Raw genomic sequence first — 10,123 nt, 5'->3', positions numbered from 1 at the left:
AATATTGTTTTTTTTGCTGTCCTTACTGCTCCTAAATACAGTTTACCATAGGCACTTACCAGTGTATAATTGCATCCACTAGGAGTTCATCTCCATATGCGCTCAAGCCATCTCCTATATTGTTTCATTGCTCTCAGCTCTGGGGTATACCATGGAGCCGTACGAGCTCTACACAGGAGAGGACGCTCAGGAGCATAAGAATAAGGCTTTATAGGTCAAAACCAGCACTTTGAAGTGAGCCTGGAAACTAAATGATAGCCAGTGCAGTTGTGCCAGAATTGCTGTTATGTGTACATACTGTCTTACCCCGCTGAACAGTCTGATTGTTGAATTCTGCACCAGCTGCAGTTTCCGAACTGTCTTCAAATGCAGCCCCACATATATTGAATTGCAGTAATCTAGCCTAGAGTTTGCCAGAGTGTAGACCACAGAAGTCAGGCTATCTCTGCTCAGATAGGGTCATAACTGGGCCACCAGCTGAAGCTGATGGAAGGCATTCTTCGCTACTGAGGCCACTTGAGCCTCAACTGACAGTAATGGATCCAGGAGTACCCTCAAGCTACACACCTGCTCCTTCAGAGGGAATGTAACCCCATCAGGAGCAGACCACATCCCCTCCATCTAGGCAAGAGAATCACCCACTAACAGTGCCTTAGTCTTGTCCGGATTGAGCTTCAGTTTATTGGCTCTCATTCAGTCCATTACTGAGGCAAGACATCAATCTAGCACATCCACTGCAGATGTAAGGGAGAGGCAGAGTTGTGTGTCATCAGCATTTGCTGACAATGTATTCCAAATCTCTGGATGACCCCACTAAGTGGTTTCATGTTGAATAGCATGGGGGATAAAATCAAACCTTGCAGAGTCCCACACTGAAGGCTCCACAGGGCTGAACAATACTCTGCAAGCACCACACCCTAACAGTGACAATCCACGTGGGACTGGGACCACTGCAAAGTAATGCCAACCACCTCAACTCAGACAGCTGTTCCAGAAGAATGCCATGGTCAATGGTATCAAAAGCTCCTGAGAGATCAAGATGGATTAATAGAGACACACTTCCCCTGTCTCTCTCCCGACATAGGGTGACCAAGGCAGTTTCTGTGTCAAAACTGGGTCTAAATCCCAATTGAAATGGATCTGGCCTGCAACCGCAGGCTGCAGAACCTTGCCCAAGAAGAGAACATTAGTGACTTGCTGATAATTATTTAGATTTCCCAGATCTATGGAGGGTTTCTTAAGGAGTGGTTTTACCACTGCCTCTTTTAGGCAGGTGGAGACCACCCCCTTTCACAAGGAGGCATTAATCACCTCCCTGGCCCCGCTAGCTGTCTATTCCTTGTTAGTTTTTATCAGCCATGAAGGCCAAAGGTCAAGAGCACAAGTGGTTTGAGCCAAGTGCCTTGTCCATGTCCTCAAGCCCTACCAACTGAAACTCATCCAACACAACAGGACTAGACAGTGCTCTGGACACCTCTTGAGATTCATCTGCTCTAATAGTGGAGTCAAGGTCCCGGCAGATGCAAGCAATTTTATCCTCAGTGTTTTGCAAACAAGTCACAGTGATCCACTTTAAGTTCCACCACCTCCTTTCGACTAGACTGTAAAAGAACCCATACTAACTGGAAAAGCTCTGCTGGCTGACACAGTGAGGATGCAATGAGAGCAGCAAAGTATGTCTTCAGCACCACCTTCACTAACACTAAGTAGGCTTGATAACGAGCGCTTACTAGTGTTCAGTTGCATTTGTCTTGCATATAGTGCATTTGGTTGCATATGGTGATGATACATTGTTGATATCTTTGATATCTTTGTGGTCTGGACAAATTTATTTATTTATTTATTTGTTTCATTTTTAAACCGCCAAATGAGAAGGACAGGTTAAGGATAAAGAGTCTATTGCACTGCACTGGAAAGAGCATTACCATGACCTCCTTAATCGTAACTCTATTGTGGCTGGTGAGGTCTTGTGGCTGGTGAGGTCTTCTCGTAATTTCCACAACAAACTAGAGATGAGCTTGCAGTATCCCCTAATTTGGATGAAGTCAGTAAAGCCATCATTCAAATGAAGAACAACAAAGCTAGTGGACCTGATGGGATTCCTGTTGAAGTGTTTAAAGAAGGTGGGCCTGAACTTACACAACAACTTCATAAGCTCATTGAAAAAATCTGGATGAGAGAGGAGATCCCAGAAGACTTTAGGGATGCCATAATTATCACCCTTTTAAAGAAGGGTGAAAGAACAGATTGTGGGAACTATCAAGGTGTTTCTCTTTCTACCTCAGGTAAAATCCTTACAAGGATTCTTGCAAGGATCCTACCAATCTCAGAGGATGTCCTCCACGAATCTCAAAATGGTTTCTGCCCTTCCAGGTGGACAGTGGACATGATCTTCACTGCACGACAGCTTCAAGAAAAATGTCAGGACCAGAATTGACCTTTACATATGGCGTTTATTGATCTGACTATGGCCTTTGAAACTGTGAATCGAACCGCTCTCTGGACCATCCTTCTGAAAACTGGATACCCTGATAAATTTGTGAATATCTTGCGACTCCTTCATGACAACATGACAGCAACAATTTTGGATAATAATGGCTTTCAGAGCTATCCATTCAGAGTCAGATCAGGCATAAAATAGGGATGTGTCATTGCTCCTACCTTATTTGCTATCTTCATTGCTATGATTTTACACCTTATTGAGGGGAAACTTCCTACTGGTGTGGAAATCATATATCGAACAGATGGAAACCTTTTTAATCTCAGTAGGCTGAAAGCAAAAAGTAAGGTAATGTCAACCTCTGTTGTAGAACTTCAATATGCTGATGATAATGTACTCTCCCCACATTCAGAGAAAGATTTTCAAACTATCCTAAATGTCTTTGCAGAAGCATATGGAAAGCTTGGGCTCTCACTTAATATTAAAAAACCCAAAGTGCTTCATCAACAGGTGCAAACTAGTCCCTCTGTAGCACCATCAATCCAGCTTAAATGGTGTGACACTGGAGAACGTTGATCACTTCCCCTATCTCGGCAGCCATCTCTCTGTAAAAGCTGGCATCGATGCTGAAATTCAACATCGTCTGAGCACTGCGAGTGCCACATTCTCCTGAATGAAGCGTAGAGTGTTTGAGGATCAGGATATTCGCAGGGAGACCAAAATGCTTATTTACAAAGCCATTGTACTACCGACCTTACTGTACACCTGTGAAATATGGACCATTTATAAACACCACTCCCAACTTCTTGAAAGATTCCACCAACGCTGCCTCCAGAAAATTCTGCAAATTACTTGGGAAGACAGACGGACTAATGTTAGCATTTTGGAAGAAGCAAAGACTACCAGTGTTGAAACAATGTTCCTTCAACATCAACTTTGCTGGACTTGCCATGTTGTTCGAATGCCTGATCACCGTCTTCCAAAGCAGCTACTTTACTCCCAACTTAAGGATGGACAACAGAATATCGGTGGACAGCAAAAGAGGTTTAAAGATGTTCTTAAAGCTAATCTAAAAAAATGTAACATGAGCATCGAGAACTGGGAAGTCTTGGCGCATGAATGTCCCAAGTGGAGGTCAGCTATTATCAAAGGTGCTGTGGACTTTGAAGAAGCATGAATACAGGGTGAACGGGACAAACGAGCTAAGCGGAAGGCACGTCAAACAAATCCTGATCGCATCCACCTTCTATCTGGAAACCTACGTCCTCACTGTAGGAGGCTGTGTGGATCCAGAATTGGCCTCTACAGTCACTTATGGACCCACTGTTAAAGACCTTATCTTGGAAGACAATCTTACTCGACCACGAGTGATCTCCAATGAATGAGAACAATTATTAAAATTATATCAACTCTATTCATTCAACTATCAAGTTTACATATGGTTGCACCATTGAAAATCCCCACATCGCTTTCCTCAATGTCCTCATCACCATCAAAATAATCACTGATCTCTACAACAAACCCACTGATGTGCACCTACCTGTACTCAAAATCCTGCCATCCAAAACATATAAAGAAAAACATCATCTACAACTTTGATCTCAGAACCAAACACATTTGCAGCAAGTAAAAATATCAAAGAAGGATCAGTGAACTTAACACCTTCTGTACAGAGGATATCCTCCACATGTAATTGATTACAACATCCACCAGGCTTCCATCCAGTCTACAGAAAACCTCCTCCATCAAAGTGAAGTGTCAGTAAACAACAATGTATCCCATTCATGATAGATTTTCATGCAGCATCTCCCAGCTATCACCTAGCAATCAGAAAAGCTGCCCATTGTTAGCAAATTCTGAAAGTCTTGCTAAAGCTATCAACAAGCTTCCTCTTATAGCATTCTGCCAGTCTTCAAATCTATGTAAACTGTTAGTGAAAGCTGTGCTTAAGCCACCTATCAGCAGTCCTGGATCTCATCCTTATCATTCCAATCACTGTATAACCTGTATATATCTCATGGAGACAGCTACCTCCAAAAGCACCAGGATATGTAAGTATATTACATCAAACTGAAGATTAGCTGCAGGTCCTGCAATATAATCTATATCAAGTGCAAAAAATCAGGATGTCATATCCAGTACATATGTAAAACTACAACTGACATATGCACATGTTTTAGAAACCACAAATCTGCAATTTTCACCAAAAAAGTGGAGCAACCAGTTGCTAAGCATTCCAGACTTGACAATAACTGTAATAGAGATGTGAACAGATCCTACATCACTGGCAAGGTGGGAGAGCCACACTGGACATATTAACCCGATATTGAACTTGTCAAAGATTATCAATACCTTGGCACAGTCATTAACCAAAATGGAGACAACAGTCAAGAAATTAGAAGAAGGCTAGGACTGGGAAGGGCAGCTATGAGAGAACTAGAAAAGGTCCTCAAATGTAAAGATGTATCACTGAACACTAAAGTCAGGATCATTCAGACGATCGTGTTCCTCTGTATGGATGTGAAAGTTGGACAGTGAAAAAGTGGATAATAGAAAAATCAACTCATTTAAAATATGGTGTTGGAGGAGAGCTTTGCAGATATGATGGACTGCGAAAAAGACAATAATTGGGTGTTAGAACAAATTAAATCACTAGAAGCTAAAATGATGAAACTGAGGTTATCATACTTTGGACACATCATGAGAAGACATGATTCACAAGAAAAGACAATAATGCTGGGAAAAGCAGAAGGGGGTAGAAAAAGAGGAAGGCCAAACAAGAGATGGATTGATTCCATAAAGGAAGCCACAGACCTTACAAGATCTGAACAGGGTGGTATATAGCAGATGCTATTGGAGGTTGCCGATTCATAGGGTCACCATAAGTCATAATCGACTTGAAGGCACATAACAACAAGACTCAACCAGAGGAACAGTACCAACATCACTTTGCTTCAGCAAATGAAGCCCTTCTGAACAGTCCATCCTCAAAGTTTTATAACTGCCACCTTGACAATAGCACCTTTCATTTTTATCACAGAACAGCTGACAAAGGCGGAAACCAAAATGTTTTTGCATATAAATAAATCCTCTGTTTTGTTAATCACAGTAATATGTGTGTGTGTGTGTGTGTGTGTGTGTGTGTATGGTACATACATGACAATATGGAAAAGCGCAGAGAAGATTAGCATGGCTCCTGCGCAATGTTAAAATGTATTTAATGATGTATTTTAAAGCTGTTGTCACCTGCTGGGGGACCTTTGGGTGAAAGGCAAGCAACAAATCTATATAATAATATTAATATTAATGTTTGAAGTGGTTTTGAGAGCAAGTGTGGTGCAGTGGGTGGTCAGAACACATCTCATTTATTATAAAGCAATTTTTTTGGTTTCTTGTCCTTTTCAAGATACAGTTCGATGTACTAAGATATCTGAAGGCTTGCTCCATCATGAACTTACCCACCAACTGGGTCATCAGACTCTTTTTTTAGGATGCCTCTACCATCAGAGTGGTGACTTTTGGTAAAAGAGCCTTCTTCCTCAACCCTACAAAGCTTTTCCCAGTACTGCTTTATCTGGCACACAGTCTGATGAGTTTAGGTGCCAGGCCAGGACTTTAAAAACAAAATTATTCACCCAGGCTTTTCATGGCTAGTATTTTTTAAAAAACTGCTGCTTAGGTTTTTAGTTATTGTCTTTACTGCTGTAATTGCTATATTAATTCTTGGTTTTGTCTTCTATTTTTGTTTGTTTTTTCAGTAATTTAAATGGTTTGGATAATTATTATTATTTATTTGACTCTATGTGCAAGCCATCATGAAACTTTGAAAAATATTCGTGGGGTTTGAATCTTTGTCAATACAATTCCAACTCAACTATTTTGTTTGTTTAAAGAGTTGGATTTGCATCTACAAGAGCTACCTTGAAGTTCCAGTTCTTTTATTGACCACGTGTGGCTGTATGTAAGTGACCTTCTCTCCCCTTTAATTCCCCTTTGGTAAAATGGGAATCTGAGTGATTTACCTTACAGTGAGTGATGTAACTGAGGCTCAACACACAAGGAAGATTGCAAAGCATTTTGCAAATTAAACTTGAAGTTTTAAATGTTCGTTGTGGTAAGTCCCCTCTTGCACCTTGTGAAGCTTACTTCTGAACAGAAGGTTTAGAACAGCAGTGAGTGAATTCCTTTTTTCACCCTGAGGGCTGCATTTGCTGTTCGCTACACCTTTGAGAGCAACATGCCAGTGACGGGCATGGCCAAAGCAGCCATGGTCATCTCTCATCACACAGATATTATCAGAGGAGTAGAGGGACATTTTCTTCTCTATCACAGAGCTAGGCTGGCTGGAAAGGAACTTCTTCACCCACCCAACTCCATAACAGGAGGAAATTGTTCCCTCTGCTGTACAGATTAATCTCTGAAGAGTGAGGAGGGTGGTTTCCCTCCCATTATGGTGAGGAACCTCTTCATCTAGTCCAGTGCGGCATGGTGAGAAGATACCCCTACCCCCCTCAGATCATACCAGCACTGTCTCCTGCTCCTCTGTTGACCTTACCATTGGTGGTGGTGGCAACAACATCCTTGTTGAATGAGTTGCCTCTCCTCTTTGTGTGCCACTTTTCCTAGCAGGTCAGAGCACTCTGGAAACAGGAAAGAGTACCCTAATTTGCTCTGATGCTTCCCAGAATGGGTTGGAACCATTAGGGAAAACTGGATCCCTTCTCTCTGTTTCCGGAGTGCTCCAAACTGCTAGCAAATGTGCTGTGCAAGGGAAGGAGAGATGCCTTGTTCAGTGCCAGTCTCACCACTAGCAATTTTGCTGACACTGCTAAATTGGGGGGGCACAGGAAATGAGTTGGGAGGCTTCATCAGGCCTTTCATTGAAAGATTTAGAAAACTCAGAATATGTTTTGTAGTTGTTTAGGCAAAATGGAATGAAAGCCCTTTGCATTTTGCTTCAGCTCAGGAAATACTGATTCACACAATATATGACTAGCCTCCTTTTCTCAGTTTGTTTAAATGACCATTGATCCACGGAACAGTGAAATGTGGGAAATGGCAGAATGCTGCTGGAACTTAGTATAAGGGAAGGAGAGGAGGAGGACTATCTATCTATCTATCTATCTATCTATCTATCTATCTATCTATCTATCTATCTATCTATCTATCTATCTATCTATCTATCTATCTATCTATCTATCTATCTATCTATCTATCTATCTATCTATCTATCTATCTATCTACTTTATTTTTATTTTATTTTATTTTATTTGTATGCTGCTTTCCCACACAAATGTGCCCAAATTGGCTCACAACACACACGGCATATCAGTATAACATTACAATAGAGACAGATGGCAGATTTGTTCTTTTTCAGCAAGCTTTCCCCCCCAGAAAGCTCAGAGGGTGATATCACTGTTCCCATTGTTGCTTCTGCTACTAGACTTTGCAGGTTTCAAAAACCCATTTTGTCAGGAGTGGTGGTGGGAAAAAAGCAGTCTGTTGTATTCAACTAAGCCCTAATCAGAGTAGACCCATTGAAATTAATGAGCCAAAGGTAGCATGTCCATTAACTTCAATGGGTCTACTCTGAGTAGCGCTAGCATTGAATACCACCCAATGTATGTACAATGTGAGAAGTGAAGTCTCTCAAACTGCTCCCAACTTTCTTAAAAACAGTCATCTGTTTTCAGTGTTAATCACTAATTGTAATCTGTGAATTAGCTTTAAAAATATAGTGACATAGAAATGCACCCCACGAGAATAACATACTAAAATGCAAGTATGGTTTATTACTCTGTGATAGATTTTAAACAGCACAGGTTAAATATTTTCCTTTTGTTTGTTAATATAAATCAACATCCATCTGTGAAGACATTCAACATCAACACCTACTTTGCCTTATTCTGCTGTTATAAAATCTAGATTTATGAACAGTGTTGCCTCCAATAACTAACTCCCTTCCTGTCACATCAGCATTCAGAACATGAATGAGATACAAAATCATTCTAAAAAATAAGCTGTTGATTGTATACAGAAAAACAAATCAGCAATAATTAAACATTTGATGTTATGCTCCCTCAAAAACAGTGGGAAGCCATATGTGTTTCTTTTGGAAATAAAAATTGTCTCCAAAGTGAATAATTTGTTTATGATGGGTAACTGGTAGCAGCTCTTTATTTCTAGTTTGAAATGCATAGTATTCACAGCATACCATGTGTAAACAATTTGAGGGGTTAAAAACTGTAACCTTTTGTAGAGGCAATGTCTTAAGGATACTGGTTACATCATCAGTGTTGTTAAAATAATAAATGTACCATGCCTTGGTCTAATAAAGTCGAGAACATACTGTTAGTGATGGGTTTGTAGTGAATTAATGGCTTCCAATAGTTTGTTAACAGTGATGCGATAAAATGTTTACTCACTGTGAAAAACTGAGACCTGGGTGTACGGTGAAGTACTAGGTTTTTGTGAGTCTCCAGACAAGAGATCAGTAGTATCCCCTTCCCAAGGCAAAGAAGCAGCTCTTCCCCTGCAAGAGTGTATAATTCATTTGCTTTCATGATCTTTAATCCAATTTGCCCGCTAATCTCCTGAACACCAGGAAGAGAGTGAGGAGTATCCATTAAGAATCATGCTGGTACAGAAGAGACATGCATGGTCACATAAGGTGCAATTAAGCCGTTCCATAGAATGATATGTTACCATAAACCATAATTCATGATCCTTCTTGGTTGTCCCTTGAGCGCGGGGAGCAGTAGCAGCTGGCAGGGCTGAGTGGGTGGGGCTGTGTTGTTTTTCCAGCTTCCCAAAACCACACGTTGCTGCCAATTACTGAGAGGGGGAGGGGCAAGGCAGTGGGAAGCATGGTGCAGTCTGGGTGCAGCACTGGGAGCATCTGATTGGCTCCACTGAACTCCACCATGCTGAACTCCTTGCTGCCTTGCTCTTCCCCTTCCCGGTAGCCAACAGTGGTGTGTTGGAAAGTTGGGAGAGCAGTGCAGCCCTGCCAGTGCAGCCCTTCCGGCCACTATTGGCTAGGAGAATAGCAGAAAAGGGTGTTGTTTTTTTTGCTGAGTTGGGATTTGGCTTTTGGGCGCATTCAAATTTTCATTGGTCCTAGGCAGCTACCTGATCTCGCTCAACCACTTTACTGTACATAAAGACTCATCCCCCATTCATTCAACTCATGGTTCGCTTACAACCATTTTTCAATTCCCTGTGATTCCCTGGATCAAATAATCATTGACGTGAACTCCCATTCATTCTGTTGATGATGGACATCATGACTGTGCTCTTACTTAGTGCAGGGAGGGAAAGCATTTTGATCTAGTTAATGTGTTAGTAGTGTAGTAGTAGTGGTGGTGGTAGTAGTAGTAGTAGTAGTAGCTCAAGTCTCCATAACCGAGTACCACATTGCCCTGGAAATGTTTGGATCCACAAATTTATCACTTAGTTTGAAGATGGGCACTTTGCCTGTGCTCCTTGGCCTCTTGCCTGGTGCATTCATTGGACTGTTGGACTGGTGAGGTACTGTGGGAGGTACACAGTTGCTCAGGCCCATGGAAAGGTATTTGTGAAGGTCCAAGCTCTGGTGCTGTGACATCTGATTCAGTGAGTTCCTGCCTGCCAGCCTCTGTGGGCTCCTGATCACCAACTTCAGGATTGGAGTCACAAACCCAG

General features: G+C 41.6%; 1 pseudogene; it reads left to right on the top strand.

Moving 5' to 3' along the window:
- Window positions 1-5,579: 5,579 nt before the first annotated feature.
- Window positions 5,580-5,680, top strand: LOC133386383 (U6 spliceosomal RNA; annotated as a pseudogene).
- The last annotated feature ends 4,443 nt before the right edge of the window (window positions 5,681-10,123 follow it).

Source organism: Rhineura floridana, chromosome 5, assembly GCF_030035675.1.
Source record: "Rhineura floridana isolate rRhiFlo1 chromosome 5, rRhiFlo1.hap2, whole genome shotgun sequence".
Taxonomy (NCBI): Eukaryota; Metazoa; Chordata; class Lepidosauria; order Squamata; family Rhineuridae; genus Rhineura; species Rhineura floridana.
The sequence above is the reverse complement of the archived record's forward strand: the minus strand, read 5'-3'. Positions and strand labels throughout refer to the sequence as shown.